At 38.7% G+C, this 17,524-nt stretch overlaps 1 protein-coding gene across 13 annotated transcripts in view; it reads left to right on the top strand.

Annotated features, from left to right (window-relative positions):
• Nucleotides 1-17,524, top strand: part of LOC125767667 (RNA-binding protein Musashi homolog Rbp6) — a 594,718-nt gene that overhangs the window by 278,710 nt on the left and 298,484 nt on the right. The window lies entirely within an intron of this gene.

Genomic DNA, 17,524 nt, shown 5'->3' with positions numbered 1-17,524 from the left:
GTGCGGACGGTGCGAGCACAAGAGTGTTCGTAATGCCACCAAAAACATTTTCGTTTCTGCCATACATTTTAAAAAGGGGTTTTAGAGGTGCTTTTAGTGGGCTGTGTACAGGGTAGGTTTTGTTTGCAATTCGGCTCGGTGCCGCACTGCAACATGAGTGCGTCATGTTTCGTGTACGAGTACCAGTGAAGCAGTATAAATTGAGCCATTTTACTGTGCACAAAGTGTTACTTGTGTTCGCGAAAAATCAAATACAAATTCGAATGTTTTTATTATTTTTTGTTTTTGAGAAATTTAACAATTTTTATAACTGTTTGCAGGAAAACAGTTAACTTTGTATCATCATTTATTTGTACTCTGTTCGAATCAAAAACTATTCGAGTTAGATTAAATCATCTTAGGCAACAAAACATAACCGTTCTACCTGAATAAATAATTAGCACTAGGAAAAACACTGACTATTAAACTATTTCACGATTTCTGAACAATCCCGATTGAGGGCTCTGTGGTGTCCAGGTTTTTTGTATACGGCGAAATCGGAGGGAAAGTGATATATTTTCCTCCTTTCCATTTATTTTTTATTATACGCTATATTTTCGAATACAGCGTAACTAAGCAGCAATAAATATGAACGATAAGATGTTGAAATTTTGCTATTGACTATTCTGTCATCATATAATCTGATGTTAACTTAAAAGAAAAAAATCCTTTAGTGTTCCTCCCAAGGGTATCTTATCATGATTTCGTTTTGTTTCTAAATTACGTTAAACATTGGTTTTCAGTGTTACCAATTTTTTTAGTGTAAATCGTGTCGCTTTTAGGATGGGCCTATTGGCAAAGAGACAATAACGTGGATTTTCACATGACAGAACCGCTAGAAAATCCAAAATGAATTACGCGTTACTGACTATTCTTTTTTGATCAATTCTTGCAGACATTTTTTAATTGTGTACATGAATGTTCAGATCAAGTTGCATTGCTTTCGCATCAGTATTGTGCATAAATATGTAAAATAGGTTAATTATTCTATATGTTTTTTTAAATTTTATGTTTAATGGTACCCACTATGAGAAAAAATTGAAAACCAAATTTTTGTTGAAATTTTTTATAATATCAAAATTAGTTTATTTGGTATTACTGTTAAAATATTGATTTTACATAAAATGAGCGAAAGATGATATTAATGGTTGCCATAGTAGGTAAAGACCGATCAAAATATTTTTCCTAATCCGAGCATGACTTGCATTATTTCAAAGATATCACAATATAATAAACATAGAAATAGAATCATAAAGAGATGTAATAGAATCGAACTAACATAAACAATTACATCTACAAAAGGCCAATTAAGAACTGATTGGATCAATGATATTCGGAGTATTAGGCCGATTACAAGAAATTCAATCAGGTTGGAAGTGGGGAAATAAAGTCCAAATAACAAATATATCATAGTTTTTATCTCGTTAAGGATTAAAAAAAACTATTTGGTTTAATCTAAATAATGTATTGCTTTAAACACAATTGTATTTAAAGATGCAATTCGTTCAATCATTCTTATTGCATTTTTTCTGCACTTTACAGTTGCTGTAATGCTATGAAAAAAATACACCCTGTGGAACACTACTTTCTGTACTCATAAACCTTGAGATGCAACTTACTTACATTTCCTTCACAGTACCCGTCTCGAAGCGAGAGCCTTCAGCGCAGTGCTACGAACGATAATTACCTTTGCTCATTTGTCAAATAAATAAACAACCAGGCACTTAAGTAGCATGCCGTACCGTATACCGTCAGCTTCCCACCACCGGCACCGGCCCAAGGTTATCCTTTCCGGAGCATCGTAATCGAACGGAAACCAATTGCCGCACAATGGCGTACACATCCTGCTTCGCAAAAAACCGGGCCCTCTTCCTAACCCCACCACCTTAGCATAAACAAAGCGAAAAAAAGAAAAAAAAATGCTAAAGAAAGGAGTCACACCAGGGAAGAAGACCACCACTTACGTCACCTAGCCGCTCAATTACACTAAGCAGCTGTAGGCAAAGCTGAGAGAAGAGCATCGTGTTTCGAAATGGCCGAAGCGGGGAATGGTGCACGGGTTTTATGAGCTGCAGAGGACGATATCGCATAACTTATTAAAATCTCATTACGAACAATAATCTGAATAATGTTGTTCATAAAAGAGTCGTTTTCCTTTAGTTTCATTCCGAGCGCGCCGAAAGTGATGGCGGTGGCTGTACGTTGGCGGTATGATGGCAAGACACTTTCCCGAACCGTTTCTTCAGTTTTCCTGGGTGAGAAGGGTGGTTTTTGGGGACGCTGGTGGCCATTTACTGCATGGCCATTTTCCGTTCCTGGTCTCATTTGCTACTGCTATCCGCCTCGATGCTGTGGGCGCGCTGTGTGGGCGTTGGGAATGGAAAAGTTTTCCTCCTCAACCTCTTTCTATCCACCCATTCCATAACTACTACTCCATCCCACGTCCACCCGGATACACTTGGCATGGGTTATCGTCTCGAGCGAACATCTCCACTGGCTTGGTTGCTTCAGAATGCGATATCATCGATGAGAAAACTCGAGTGGCACTGGCAACGACAACGTGACTGGCCGGATCGAACCTAGCTCGCTGTAGACGAAACAGAAATAGTAATATAAATGCAATTAATCATATTGAAATGAAACCTTTCGCTTCGGTCTGCAGTGAGGAGAAGATTTCTGTATCTGTTCTGTTTCCTTGTTTTTTTCTTCTTTTTGTTGTGTGTTTTTTTTTTGTTCTGACTACTTGTTTGTCTGCGTGCTTTCTATTATCGCTGGCACGTCTTTAGTAGGGCAAGATCTACAATGATGAGGGCGATTGGCGATGGAATGGCGGAAGGCAAACGGTTTGGATTTGTTAATGGTTTAAGTGGGTGGGCCAAGGAGTCATGATAAAACGGGAGATAAACAACGTCTCATCAAGCAAATAAGAAAATTAGATGAACCAATGTTTGTGATGTGGAGTAGAGTTTAGTATTTGAAGCTTTTTTATAGCAAATTTTGTATTTTTGAAGTGATTTAAGTTTCATTTCACTTTGTTAAATAATTCGAAACTTTTGTGTATGTTAGTTAAGTAATATGAAATATTTTTAACGAATCTATTACTTGAAGTATGTGCTAGTGTTTTATCGTACTATCACTTCGCTTTAGTTCACTAGTTTTCTCTTGCAAAGCGAAGTGGTCTCTATTTCCTACGACGTGCCATTCAATTTAACCATCCACTCAATAAGCCCACAGACAATTGAAGCTGCGGTTAACTGTGGCCGACTCCACTACCGGCTAGGGATAGGTTGAAGGCTGAACCTTCGCACCAAGTACTGGCACACGAAAAACCGGCTCCGGTGTTAATATATCAAAAAGATTGCCCGTGATTGATTTATGAACAAGCGGTTTTGGTAAACAATAATAACTACATCTGTTTTTCGCCGCTCCATCATGAAACGATCGTGGCACGGATGGAGAATATACATTCCACAGAACCGCAACACACCATGTTCAATCGATGGTTGTTGTGGGAGGCCTGTGCGCCAGAAGAGAAAGACAACGACAAAAACAAAAACCCGAAACACAGCTTCACGACTATTGCTTACCGTCGTATGAATGTTTCAACCGTACGATAGAAACAATCGACAGCCTGCTGCTGTATGGAAGTCCGCAAGCTATCTCAGCAGAAAAAAACGTGAACCACGTGTATTGGGATGCGAATATAGTAAGGCCCGGACGTGGAATGTGATGCTTCGCCAAAGCTTAGAATCGTGTGAACGAATGCCAAATGTGGATGCTAAAGGTTCGGTTCTAAGGTATGAACAAAAGCCAAAAGCATAAAAAATCGTCCTTTTCGGTCACAACAAACGCAGCGGGAAACTGTGCTGGATACGTTCTGTTCGTTGGAGCACTACATGCGTCCTTTGTAAAAGTGGGTGAATCTTTGAATGGATCTTCCTGCCAAACAGCGAGTGATCGTGTAGCACGAAGAGCAAAGACAAATAGAAATCTATGCCATTGTGTGGAACAAAATTGAAACCAAATGAATGTTTTAGTACAGGAAAATGCCTCTTATAGAACGCTGTTGTAAAATGATCATGTAAAAGGTTTAACATCATCAATATCAGAAAAACGAAAATTTAAAAAGACACTCTTCAGAGAAAGAAAAAAATATAAAAATGATTTTGTTTGCTAATACCTACATTTTTTCATCCATCAATGAACTAATTAAAGAAAGCTAATGTTAAGATATTTCTCAGGATTCTTTTGTTCTGTTCTTCCTGTATCAATATTCTGCTACTTGCTATTTTTGTGATATTCTCTTTCGAAAGCACTGTAAACTAATGTTCTGTTTAAATAAATAATTTTAACACTACTCCTGTCGATCAAGCTTTGAGTGAAATATGCACTATTACACTACATCACCTGCATTTTCTACGATGTAAATTTTTTTTTTTTTGAAAAATACTACACCAGGTAGTTGTGTGTATTCTATCCTGTCAAAACCCACTCTAAAACTCTGGCCCATGCCCATATCCATTCAATTTCGTTCCACACCCTCTATATTCCCAATTTAACAGACATCACCCGGCACGAAGAAAAACGTTTGCGTCGAAAACAAGATGCACTTCTGGTTGTTGGAAAATTTACAATTCATTGACTATCGATGCTCGGATTTTACACTTACGCGAGCGGTGGTTCGGTGGTAAGTGCATCCTAGGTCTTGCCAGCACAAAACATTCCCAGTGTTAGGAGCGACCATCATCTGGTACTCTGCACGTTCTCGGTTAGTGAGGTTTTATCCGTCCCGAAAAGCACTGTTGCGACGGTCCGAAAATCGTCGGTCGAGAAAGATTGTACCAGACGCTCAAGCCGATTTGGTGTGCACGCTGCAGCAAAATGGTCCCGAAGTACAATAGATTGCTGGAGCGTCCACCGATCATCATCATCATCATCATCATCAGTATACCGTTGGTGTCGCCTTCGTCCGTGTCGGTATCGGAGTTTGACATTGGCCAATCGAATGCAAGTGTGTTATGCAATGGCACTTACAACGATGTTCTCGTTCACGGGTACCTCGGGGGTGGTGGTTAAATTTTCAAATTTGATAAAATACCTAGCCCATCCAGTTTGAGCCGTTTCGGGCTGAGAATTGTACGTTTGCTGGTACAAAGTTGCGGGCCTAGGAATTTCTTTGCAGGCGAAGCAAACAAATCAAATCGTTTGAAGCGAACGTTTTGTGCATGATGATGATTGGCAGGGTTGTCTCGGCTCAGGTGTGTATGTGTGTTTCGTACTTGACCCATGAAAATAAGTGTGTTGGTAAACATTGTACAGCACACGACAAGCTTTGGTGCAAGTATGAAAAGAACAGATTTAATCGTAAACGATTGTGTGCTTTTAAGGATAAACTGCTTGCCGGATGATTCCCTAGTATTTATTTCTTACAAGTGAATTATCTGTCTTTTTTACAAAGTGTGAATAAATTAAAAATTATTATTCTTTTTATTCTTTATTCTTTCATTTTATTTCACTTTTTAAAAATACAAAAATATTTTAAGGGCTAACAAATAGTTACCATTTTACTACATACTACAAATAGATTTTAATCGGAACAAATTTATTTTTTTATGACTTTTTAACTTTAACGACCTCAAAGGTCACGCTGCCCGTTTCTTACTTACTAGACTTATTTTTACAGTGTATCCAGATAGTCAATCGTTGCTACGGGGCGACGGTCCGGATAGGATTTGAATCCCGGTTTTGTCGTGTGGACCGGCGCCGTTTATCACATACACCACCGGGCCGCTCCAATTTTTTTTATATTTTTTATATTTTTTTTCTATCTATTTTATTTTTTTCAATTTCATATATTTTCTAATCGAAAAGCGCTTGTTTGACGCATAATTTTGAAAATCTGGTCATATTTTATGGAAAGTCAGTTGGTTCCGCACACTTGGCATCTTTTGTAGCGCTCCCAAGCAAGGCCTGTCAAAATGACTATTTATGAAATTTTTAAATAAAGTTTGCTTTATGAAATATAAACAGAAAATATTTTTGGACGTGGGAATAAGGGTCTCCTATAATCTCCTGTTTTCATTGCATAATGATTTAATTTTTTTCAATAAAAACGATTTCTTCTTGTTCAGAAAATTACAAAAAAATTATGTCTTCAAAATTAAATAGTATTTTCAGCAATGTGAATCGTTGCATTAAAAACTTGTTTTAAAAATATTTAAAAATCACTTTTTTTGTAATGTTAAACACTAAATAAAAACATTTCCTGTCAACGAACTTCATAGATTTATATTGTTGCTAGCTTCTGAATGTTTATAACCTTTCAAGTTGTAGTAAGGATATAAAAAATTCAATATGTAAAATGCTTAGTATCTTTTATTCTTCAATTGTTATGAAACTCATAAAAAACTTAAAAAAAATGTTTTAAACTTTGTCTTTGTTCTACTGCCAACGCTGCCGTCTATCGAATATAGAGAAAAGCATGAATATTAATCAACAAAACCTAATGTGTAACATACGTATCAGTATGTAATTGCAACAACGAAAAAACATGCTGTCTATACGTTGTTTGTTTGCATATTCACACCTTACACAAACACACAACGAAGAGAAGAAAAAAACATAACAAATGTTCGTGCATCAGTCACGTGGTACGTGTGTGTTTAGAACATGGCAATAGAAAATCAATATCTTTGCGAATCAGCACGCTTTCAATAAACAGAAATCTGTTTCGATTTTTTTGTTGCTCCTGCACACCACGCTGCCCAAGGCAATCCGTGCTGCCTGGCCACCATGCTTAGGCATTGAGTTATTGACAGTGCTAACAAAATACGACCAAATTGTACCATCGAATGGGATCGATTGGCACAACACAATGTTGGCCCGGCATTGGGGGTGTAGGGGTCAGACCAAACCGGGAAGGGAGCGAGTGCAAAAATATGATTGCGATACAGCGTTTCTCGGACCAATTAGCCTGTGCGACGAAGAAAATAAACTTTGGCGCAATGATATTAAACTCCATGGAACGTCAATGTGAACACTGGTTCCTTAATTAGCCACCTCGGCAATGATATTAAAATGGCGCGCAGATCAATTGGAACACTCGTTGCGAGGCGCTGTAAAATTGACATATCTTTTTGCACCGAGGCGTTGAGGGGCCGTTTGATGGTGCAAATATTTTTCATCGGGGTTTGCCCGGGATTTGACATCTGTCAATGTGATATTGACAATATCGGAGTAACAATACATGCTAGGAAAACGGTTATATACCTTACAACGATACGCAAATATACTCGGCATTTTTTTCAATTTGCTAATATTCATAATTGTTTATAATTGTAATATTTGCTCATTAATTCAATAATTCTCATAATTGTTTACTACTGGTAATTTCAAACGGCGCCTAAATGGACCGGTGAAAAAGATATGTCAATTTTACAGCGCCTCGCAACGAGTGTTCAAATTGATCTGCGCGCCATTTTAATATCATTGCCGAGGTGGCTAATTAAGGAACCAGTGTTCACATTGACGTTCCATGGAGTTTAATATCATTGCACCAAAGTTTATTTTCTTCGCCGCACAGGCTAATTGGTCCGAGAAACGCTGTAATAAACCCATCCCAGGCTGCCGAGGGCAGAAAAAAACCCCAAGCCCTGGCAAAGGGGTCTAGCAACACGGTTTCCGGAATGTACGCAAAACAGTAAGCTGCCGGGCGGCTGGGTGATGGTTGTGTAGAGAAAAAGAGGGGAGCAAAAAACAAAAAAAGGCCAAAGCACAATCAGAACACAACCAATACATTCAGTCGGTAAGCGCGACACAAACAGTCGCCTTGCCGTAAAACGAAAACAGCAGTCCATTGCTTAGGGTACGGAAAGGTAAAATGAAAATCAGCACATCAACCACGATTGATATCGCCACATGAGAACGCCCGAAAGCAAGTTGTGTTTTTATTTTGTTTCTATTCGTGAACTATAAAAATACGTAAAACTACTGTCTGAAACAAAAAAAAAGGAATTAGAAAAATATTCACATTCATACATAAACAAAAAGGTAAAAAAGAGAAACAAACAAAACAATAGAAAACAAATCGAAAATGAAACTTTTTTTTATGTTTCACTTTAATACGCGAGACAAAAAACGTTTGCACCACACGACGACAATGACAGTGGGGCATGCACCACTGTGTAGTGGCCTCAGCGTAGCCAAAAATTCGAAAATGAAGTGTCTATCTATCAGTTGGAAAATAAACAGCCCGTTTTGTTTTGACAGCATAGGTTTTTATTGCATAAAGTCCATCTACGTATTTTGTTTCTGTTTCGCACAGACGATACGATGTTTGTGGGTTGCGATAGTGTTGGCGGGCAAGCACAAGTATATGTGCAGTTATTATTTTTACTTTACTGTACCAAAGCTCCTGTGCACGTCAAAACTAAAGAAACTCATTGGAAAACGATTCACTCGTTCGCGGGATCAGCCGGACGTTTCGTGTTTTGTGTGAATGTTTTGTGTGATTTTGTGTGAACAGCATCGTTCCATAGTTTTGCATAGTTAGAGTTGTTTTTTTTGTTATATGCAAAAAGGAAACAATCTATAGCTCGGTATGACAACAATCATAAGCTTTTCAAACAACAATGTCGCCACCATACACAACAGAGGACCGAGATATTTGTTACGCGCTTTCATCAGCTGTCGTTGCAGCTATCTGGCTATGCATGATTAATTGTGTTGTTTTGTGGTTGTTGTCGTGTTAGAGCAACCACAACTATTGATGATTTGTTTTGTGGTTTTGTTACTGTTTTGTTTTTTTTTTTATTTAGTACAGCCTTTTCTAGTTTACTATTAGGTACTAGTATTTTGAAACATATGCATCACAATATGTGATATCAAACAATGTAACGTTTAAATTTTTAATTGTAAAAAAATCATTGTTCACCTATTGTTAAAAATTTGAATGTTAGTTTGTTAAACAAACTCACAGTAATACGTCGAAAAATTTTATTTTAGTGTTTTTTCTACGAAATGCTTTCAAAGGCACTTTTTTAAATTGGGAAAACTAAAGTGGTCTTCATTTTCATCAATCATTAGATAGTGCCATTATTATACAATAGATAATAAATTTTGTCTGAAGCAGTTGCTATAGCTTTCATTTTCATATAACACTGAGTATGTATGTAATATTTATTTATATATAGAATTTCATAAAATAATTATAAATTAATATTATTTAATCGTCTAACACGACAGAACCTGGCTTCAAATCCCAACCAGATCCTTCCATAGACGATAAACGGATTTATTACGGATTGATGAATGAACAGGCTTGATTCAGTTACAATAAAATTGTCTTACAAAAAAGAAATACAAAAGTCTATGTTAAATTATCAAATGTATTTGCTAATGCTTATTGATCTATTCCATTCGGTATAATAAACTTATTTAAATTTAATCCTTTGAATCAATATTAATGATGTTAAATAACATGAGAATTTCTTCTTCTGTTTGTTGAGTGTTTGAAGACCACAAACAGAGAGCAACATAAAGTACAGCTGCAGAAAATGAAAAAATGTTCTTTTCATATTTTCAATTCTGTTTTCCCATTTCTTAGAATTGGTTAAAACATTTAATTTTTTAAATTGATTTCGTTATGATTTCAATTTCAACTGCCTAGGGACGAAATCTTTCAGTGCGATCTTGGATAATTCAATTTTCATTTTATGCATTTATAGCATTTGCATTTTATTTGTATTTTAGTATTTTCATACTATTAGATAGTTTCATTGAATCGTTTATAATAATTTAATATTTAATAATTTGATCCATTTTGCTAAGAACTATTTTTGAAATGTTTCATGATAAATTAGAATGAATCTAGTTTATCAAATTAATCTACTGCAGCTCGAGCTTCCATTGTGTTCAAAAGAGTAAAATTAAAAAAACGTGGAAACCATTGTACTTTTTTTAATAGTTCCACCTAATTTGTTTGAACAAACTCATCTTCCAGCTGATAATTTACGAGCGCTTCATATTAAACGGCAATGTCTCAATCAAACAAAAATCCCATTGCGATAAACGCTCAAACATGTTTCCTCAAACATTTACCCAAACAAACAATTCATCGTCTGTGTACACAACCACAATGAAGCAGCATATGAGCTGCACCCGAATGCACTCGGAAGCTGCATGTGAAGCAGCATCAATATATGATATCCACTGCTGAGGGCTATTAACCGACAACAAGCGTGTGTCCCGCAGCAACATCCGTTTCCCTCCACAAAAAGACTGATCCATTAGGTGGAGATGGACACACACGTGAGATGAACTCAAAAAAAAATCGTATGGGCAATCGATAGATTGGCGGTTCTATGAGGAAGTGGTTCCGAAAATAGCGTCGCATTCGAGACTAGGCAAATTGACACATAGTGTTTAATGAATAAATTGAATTGCGCCTTGGCATGGTCCCGAAATCGAGGCCTTAAACCAGCCGATGGGGTCGGTGTGTATGTATTTGCAAGGAATGGTGGATTTACGTGGCCATTCGGTTGCTCCAATCACACCACCAAACAATAAGCTTTTCAAACGTTCCCCTTTCCGGTCAATACGGAACGTCGCGGGTGACAATATGTCCTGGGCTGCCCGCATTGAACCGGTGTGTGTGTGTGTGCTTGCTGTTCCTAAAAACCTGACACCAAAACCCAGCTAGCTGGGTAGCTTTTGCAACAAAATCGGAGCACCTCAATATCCGCCTGGGCCTGTCTCACGCCAATACCATTCCTCCGTACCGAGCGAGTGTCAATCGAATCATTTTTGGCACAAAGATAATAAACGTTAAATTAAACTGTGCACCATTTGGACTGGATCCACACGTCCTGTCCCCCTCTCCTTTTCTCTAGTTCTTCCATCGTATAACCAAGGAGAAGGGGGCTTGGTGAAGGATCGATCGAACCAGATCCCAGCACCGAAAGTGCAGCAGGGGCCAGTGGTTGTCAACTCCAAAAGGTTTTGCTTCCTTCCATCGCACGGTGGAAAAGGAACTCACAGGCCCATACAAACACACACATTGTTCGGAGGTGACGGTGATGTGATTGTACTAAATTGGAAAAGCGACTGCAAATATGCGCCTCCATTCGAAAATGGGCAAATGGAGTGTCGCTGGGGCCTAGTGGAAAACCGTACAAAACGCTAAACGCGCGAGAGCGCGCGCGATGAGTCAGCAGTGCAGTGTGTGCAAGCTCGGCAAGCTTTACAGCGTATAACGCCGGCAGGCTTTTCCATCACTTATCCCATTTTCATTTATCACAACCATCCCATCCTAACCCATTGCAACGGGATAGCCGGGAGTGCACACAACACATCCTCTCATGGCACTCATGAGGATGTGAGGGATCGGTTGTCTGCTTTGAGGGGGCTGGATAGGGTTTCGCAGAAAATTGCACTGCCAGCCAGTGTGAAACGTTTCAATATTTGACAGGAAGCGACATTTTATTCAATAATTCAAACCGAAGGAAGATCGATCTGCCTGCACACGAATCCCGTATCGCTATAGTTCCGTAGCGACAAAGATAAACTATTGGTTTTGATGAAAATGATACAATTCGGCAAAAATTGAAATAAACGATCGGGAAACCTTCTGAAGGTGTGTGTGTATGTGTGTGTGTGTGTGCCAATTCCGCAAGCAATCGGATGCCGGCATTGTCCTGTCATGCTGGACCGAAACTGACTCATGGGTACGAGGGTTCACAACGCCTTCCATAAATTAAAGAATGATTGGGTGATTCTGCGACATGCGGTCTACGGTATGCACCAAACAATCGACCTAATTTGCAGCGTTTCCCATAACGGTTCCCCGCGTGCGCTCGGTTAAAATAAATATGCACCGTATGAATCGCGGCGGCTGAAGGTGAGCTTGAGCTCGGTTTTTTTTCCGTGTGTTTGCTGCTCTTGTGCTGCACTGTGGGTTTAATCTCGCACCATGGCCGGTTATGAAATTCAAATGACATTGCACCGTCAATGAACCCGCGCCTTCCATGTGGCGCATTATGCCATTTCGTGGTGGATTTTAGGTGAGTTTGGTTTTTATGATGGTGCCCTTTTAAACGTTTTCACCAGCGTTTAGATCCTTTCCTTCGAGAAGACTGATGCGGTGGTAACGGCATGGATGGCGTCGTTGTCGTTTTCCTTACGATGTGTGTCTGTACGAACCATTTCAAGCCAATGAGTTGGGAAATTTGTTGAGGAACAGTGAATGGTACCAGAAGGTTTCGGTACGAGCGCGAGGATGTGAAGCGATCGGTGGGAGAACGAAAAAACTTTTTTTTTCCTAAACTCACCTTTTCCGCTTTCCCGAATCAGCGCTGAACTGGGATAAGCAATAGGGGAAGGGAAGAGGTAGAAACTAGCAATGCAACTAGCGAAATGATATCTTCGTGCAATCGTATAAGCCGTTGTCGGTGATGAGGAAATAGACGAGAGCAATTCCGTACAATTCCGGTGGATGGTATTTTCCAAACTAAGCAGTTTTCCTTCCAAATGCGTTAGGTGAGGGGATGGGGAAGAATGGTAACGAATTCCCGTCGGAAATGGAGTTCATTTCTGTACGCTAGCTGTGCTGTGTCTCATAAACTTGAACTCGAAACGTTAAACCGAGCGCCAAAACTTTGATGCAACTGTTTCCATCCTCATGCACGACGATGACATTGAGGGAAACGCACCACACACACCCTCACACATTCACATATTGGGGGAAAAAAGTAAAAAAAAGAAGTAGATCTCATTGGACAATTTGCATAAAATGCAAACCAGGACCAAATTAGAGTTTGAATTGCAATCTGCCCCAGAAACTCGCGCGGGAGCAATCCACCGAGAAAATGCAACCCCAACCAGGAAGAAAAGGGAGGCGAGGAACAAACCTAGCATTCCTTTCCTTCATTCCACTCATGGGCATCATCTTCCTTCCTTCCCTTAGAAGATGTGTAGTGGAGAAGGGTGAAGAGACGGTTGAAGTTCAGTCTCATAAGTTGCAAGCACGCTAGGAAGGATAAGGATCTTGGTTTGTCTGTTGCTTTTGTACGGACCGAGTGGACGGTAAAGTTCTATGTCCATGTCCGAGTGGTTCTGTTCTTCTTTTTTCACGCTCTTTTCTGGATCTCTGTGTGTGTGTGTGTGGTTCTGGTTTTGAAAGGCTAAGATCTTGAGTTCATTTTTCTTTTTTCGTCTGTATCCTACCAAACAAAAGCTGCAATGTTCTCGCTGGATCGTTTCTGGCACGGTGGAGAGAGTGATAACGAGCACTTGGAACAAAACCACCGGGACGCAATCCGGGGAATCGCCTTGGATGACGGGGGTTTAAAAGTTATGCAAGATAGTGTCGCAAAATCACTTGTTTGTCGACTTTGTTACGAGGTCAGATCGCGCTAGAAGGACGACGCGTGAATCGTTTTCAGTTCTTAAAAATGCCATTATGATGCGGAGTTGGTGATTAAATTAAGCAAAAGTATGTGATATTTCTTACCCTATTATGGGACTCCCCCTAGTAGGTCCCAAAAACGAGACCAACTTCGCATTAAATTCAGGTAGTTTCATTAAACTTCTGGTTGGAAGTGGTTCCCATACACGTGAGATTTACAAGTCTGCAAACTTTCCACAAATAATTAGCCACTTAAAGATGGGTTTTTTAAAAGGCTTTCGTTTCGCAATACTTTGAGTAAAAAAAAATAAGGATCCTAAAAGTGATTTCACCAGCCAAAGCAATCCGTGCCCTTTGTATAGCTTTACACTACAGTTTGCAAAAAAAAACTTGTTACTTACGTAAATGGATTGGGATCGAAAGAATTTGCCTCGTAAAAAAATAATAAGACATTCGCGACCGTTGCGGGGAAAATGTCACGATTTTCACTTATACATGACCGGAACGTACGGGATGTGCATGTGACTCCGCTCGGGATACATGAGATAAAAAAGGGCAGGAAAACAAACGATCCCCCGGCACGTTATCTTTAGAGTCGGTTAAATTTCAATTGCGATCGAGGTAAGGATTTTTTGAGTTTTTGATATTTTTTTGTGTATACTTCACGCTGTCCCAATCTTTTCACCCAGTTCGGTCACTCTTAAAAGCAATCGCCAATTATCTGGCCCCAACGAGGTTGGCTTGCAAGATTTTAAACTTTAATCGGTTTTTCCTTTTGTTTTTCATGTGCCACAACCGATTTGTACAAAAAGGCTCGTGAAACTCACGTCGGTTGTATTTTCGCTTTATTTCTGTACAGAAAAAAAACCTTCAGCGAGCAAATTCAGAGGAGCTGAAAGCGTACAATGTTTCTTTCATTTCGTGAAAAATCCTTTCACAAAAATAAAAGATAAAAATATCGAGTCTGTAGCCACCTTGCAGCGCTGGTGGCTATTGAAAATTTCATTCGCAAATAACTTGGTCGATGGTATGGAAAGCGTTTGGTTTTTCCACTATAAAAGCATCTTTTGTGAAGGGGAAAAAATAGTAAAATTCCTTCTTGGTTGAATACGAAGAAGAAAAAAAACTTAAGTACCACGCAACATGCTTCTTTGCTTTTACTAGCAACAGAAGGAATGTCATCCGTATGAGTCTTCCCATTCCAACAAGGACACCAATCGGCAATCGGTATTTGCCGTTGAAACCGGGTGTGGCGACGTATTTCTGCACCTAAATTTCGTCAATTACCAAGAGAGTGTTTCGCTGTAATTGAAAATCTTGTAAGCCGGTGTCATACTTTATTCAGCGTGGTCGTTTAAATATTTACGTCAATGTTGCCTGTCTACCGTTCCAGGGAGGTTTTTTTGTGTGTGTGTGTGAGTCCGTTGCGCTATTTTATTATTCCGTCCGATCAAATCCTCCATTGGCTTTGGTTCGGTGTATTTTATATCCCGATTTTTTGGTTCTTACCTGTTTTTCCATCCGGTGATTTCAACGGAAGATTCGTATTCTTATGGCTTACGGGTACGAGTGTGCTTTTTGATTTCTTTCCATTTTGATTTCGGGTGCGGATGAAACAGTTCAAGAAAGTAAATAATTTCTGGGTTTTCTGTTTTTTTTTCTTCGATTCGATAGATAGCGAACGAAGTGTAGGGATTGGTACAGCAAAAGGTGTCATCATAAGAACAGGTGTCACACTACTTGTCATGACAGGTCACTGTCAAGTGGCTTTTACGGTATACTTACGTGTTGCGATGTACGCTTAACAAAGGAAAATTTATAACCGTGTGAGGTAGTTTATGTGTCCGATACAAGAAGAAAGATGGATATTGTTCAATTAGGTAAATATTTTATCATTGCAGATGTCAAAGATACGCGCCTAGAAGTATACGATGCCTGCCAGAGTGCTACATTTTTAAGGCAGCGTGTTTCAGTAAATCGAATATATTATACAGCATGGGTTCGAAAATTATTGTTTCAACAATGTTTGGTAGAAAACCTAAAGAATATTTGACGATAATAATAGCCATACGAAAATTGTTTAAAGTGTCATTCGTTTTTCCAATTAATCATTCTTTAAATCGTTGATCAAAGTTTCTTCAAGAATTTCGAAAGAATCGTACGATTAAACATATCAGACAGGCGTTAAATATACCATTTACTAGTCAACGATTTTATTTCAAAATTGCATCCCTTTTTTATTACCAGAATAATTACAAAGTTTTAATTATAACTCTCTTATTGTGCTTTAAACGTCTACCATTTACTATTATTTGAATTGTTTAAATTGGCTTATTAGTACCATCATAAAATTTCTCCTTTCTTAATAGCTCAAATTTCTATTATATTTATCTCAACGCTCATGGACACAACAAACATATTTTTGTAAAAGCTCAGAAATAAGGCTAGTCATGTCATAATGTTAATTTTGGTGGACTAAAAATATTAATTTTTTTTCTAATATGTTAATTTGCTCTTGATGACAGGGCCGGTTCAAAATATTAGCTTCTTAGGTTCTTTATAAAACTTCTTAAAAAACAGAAATTTTGAGCTGATTACGTCTCATTATTATAATTTTTTTAAACTTTCTGATGATTCGCTTGTAAATCGATATTTTGTAGGTAAATTAATGCATTTGTGTATTTATTAAAATAAAAATTAAAAATTACATTAACGCAAGCAACATATTTATAAAATATTATGCTATTAAATTTCAACATTGCATCTTGTAATAATTATGAGCACAATAGTATTAACTATTTACTAATCACTGCAATTAAACTCACCCAAAGGAACCACTTTTGTAAACAAAAGCTTAACCGGTACCGAAACTTGTCCAACAAACGTAATCCGAACGATTTGTTCCCACACTGGAACCATTTACTGTTGTACCATTTTCGTTCAGGGGTGCACTGAATGGGTTTTTAATGTATTTTTCCATTCGATTTTACCACGCATTTTTTTTCTTTTCCGCTTCCTAAGTTCCTTTTTTTCTAACAAACCAATTTTCACGAAACCATCATTAAATTCTCGACTTTCACTTCACTTCCTTTCGCCGTCGTCTGGTCGCGGTTCGGAAATTTTTGTTAAAATTAACGGACGAAAGATTTTATCGCTCATTGGTTCGTACTTTTTTTTTCGTTCGGGGTGAAAAGTGCGAAAGCATTTTTTCGCACCTAGCATCGTTTGCCCACACCATCGCGCCAGGGTATCATTTACGAGTGAAAGTACTCGAAATGTGCGATCCCTTCGGTGCAAGTTATAAATATAAACGATCCCCAAAATACGGGAAGATGCAATGCACTGGCATACACACACACAACCCATTCGCTCTTAAGAAGTTCACCTTCCGGCCCCTTGAGGGTTGGCGAATGTGCGTAGAACAACTGGGAAAACGAACAAAAAAGAAACAAAACAAAACAACAAAAAATCCATCCCACTCTTCGCGCTCAATGGTTTAACTCTAAAACGAACACTTAAAAGTCCAATGAAAAAGCAAGTTTACACGCGAAATCAAATGCGTTTTTGGGGCAAGTGGGCAAGAAAGAGATTGTGTTTTTGTTGTTGTGTGTTTTGCTTTCTATCGAGTCTAAACTGGCCACTGGGGGTGGAATAGCGTGAAGCAAACGCTAAACCCCTTTTTTCCAAACGAACGGGCAAGTCGCTAAGGGGATGATGGTAACTTCCGTTTTTATGACCGGTTCCGCACGCACCTTAGGGCCCATAAAACGAATCATTTAATTTAATTGAAAATTTTTAATGTCCCCAACATTCTCTCACAATCCGAGCATGGGTTTGGCGTATCCGTTCGAGGGAGGGGTGGTGCAAGGTTGGTGATGGTGAAAATTGTCCATTCAGGTAGAACGACTCTCCGTGGCGTCTTATCCCTAAGCAATGTGACACTTCTATTTCTTCTTAAAAGTCTCTTTTAACGGACATCCGTACATTAAGCAGGGCAAGCTTACCCGTCGTTAGTCAACAAACAAACTTCCACTTATTAGTTGCCGCTTGATGTAATACAGTGAAATTTAGTTTCTAGCACGG

Source organism: Anopheles funestus, chromosome 3RL, assembly GCF_943734845.2.
Source record: "Anopheles funestus chromosome 3RL, idAnoFuneDA-416_04, whole genome shotgun sequence".
Taxonomy (NCBI): Eukaryota; Metazoa; Arthropoda; class Insecta; order Diptera; family Culicidae; genus Anopheles; species Anopheles funestus.
The sequence above is the reverse complement of the archived record's forward strand: the minus strand, read 5'-3'. Positions and strand labels throughout refer to the sequence as shown.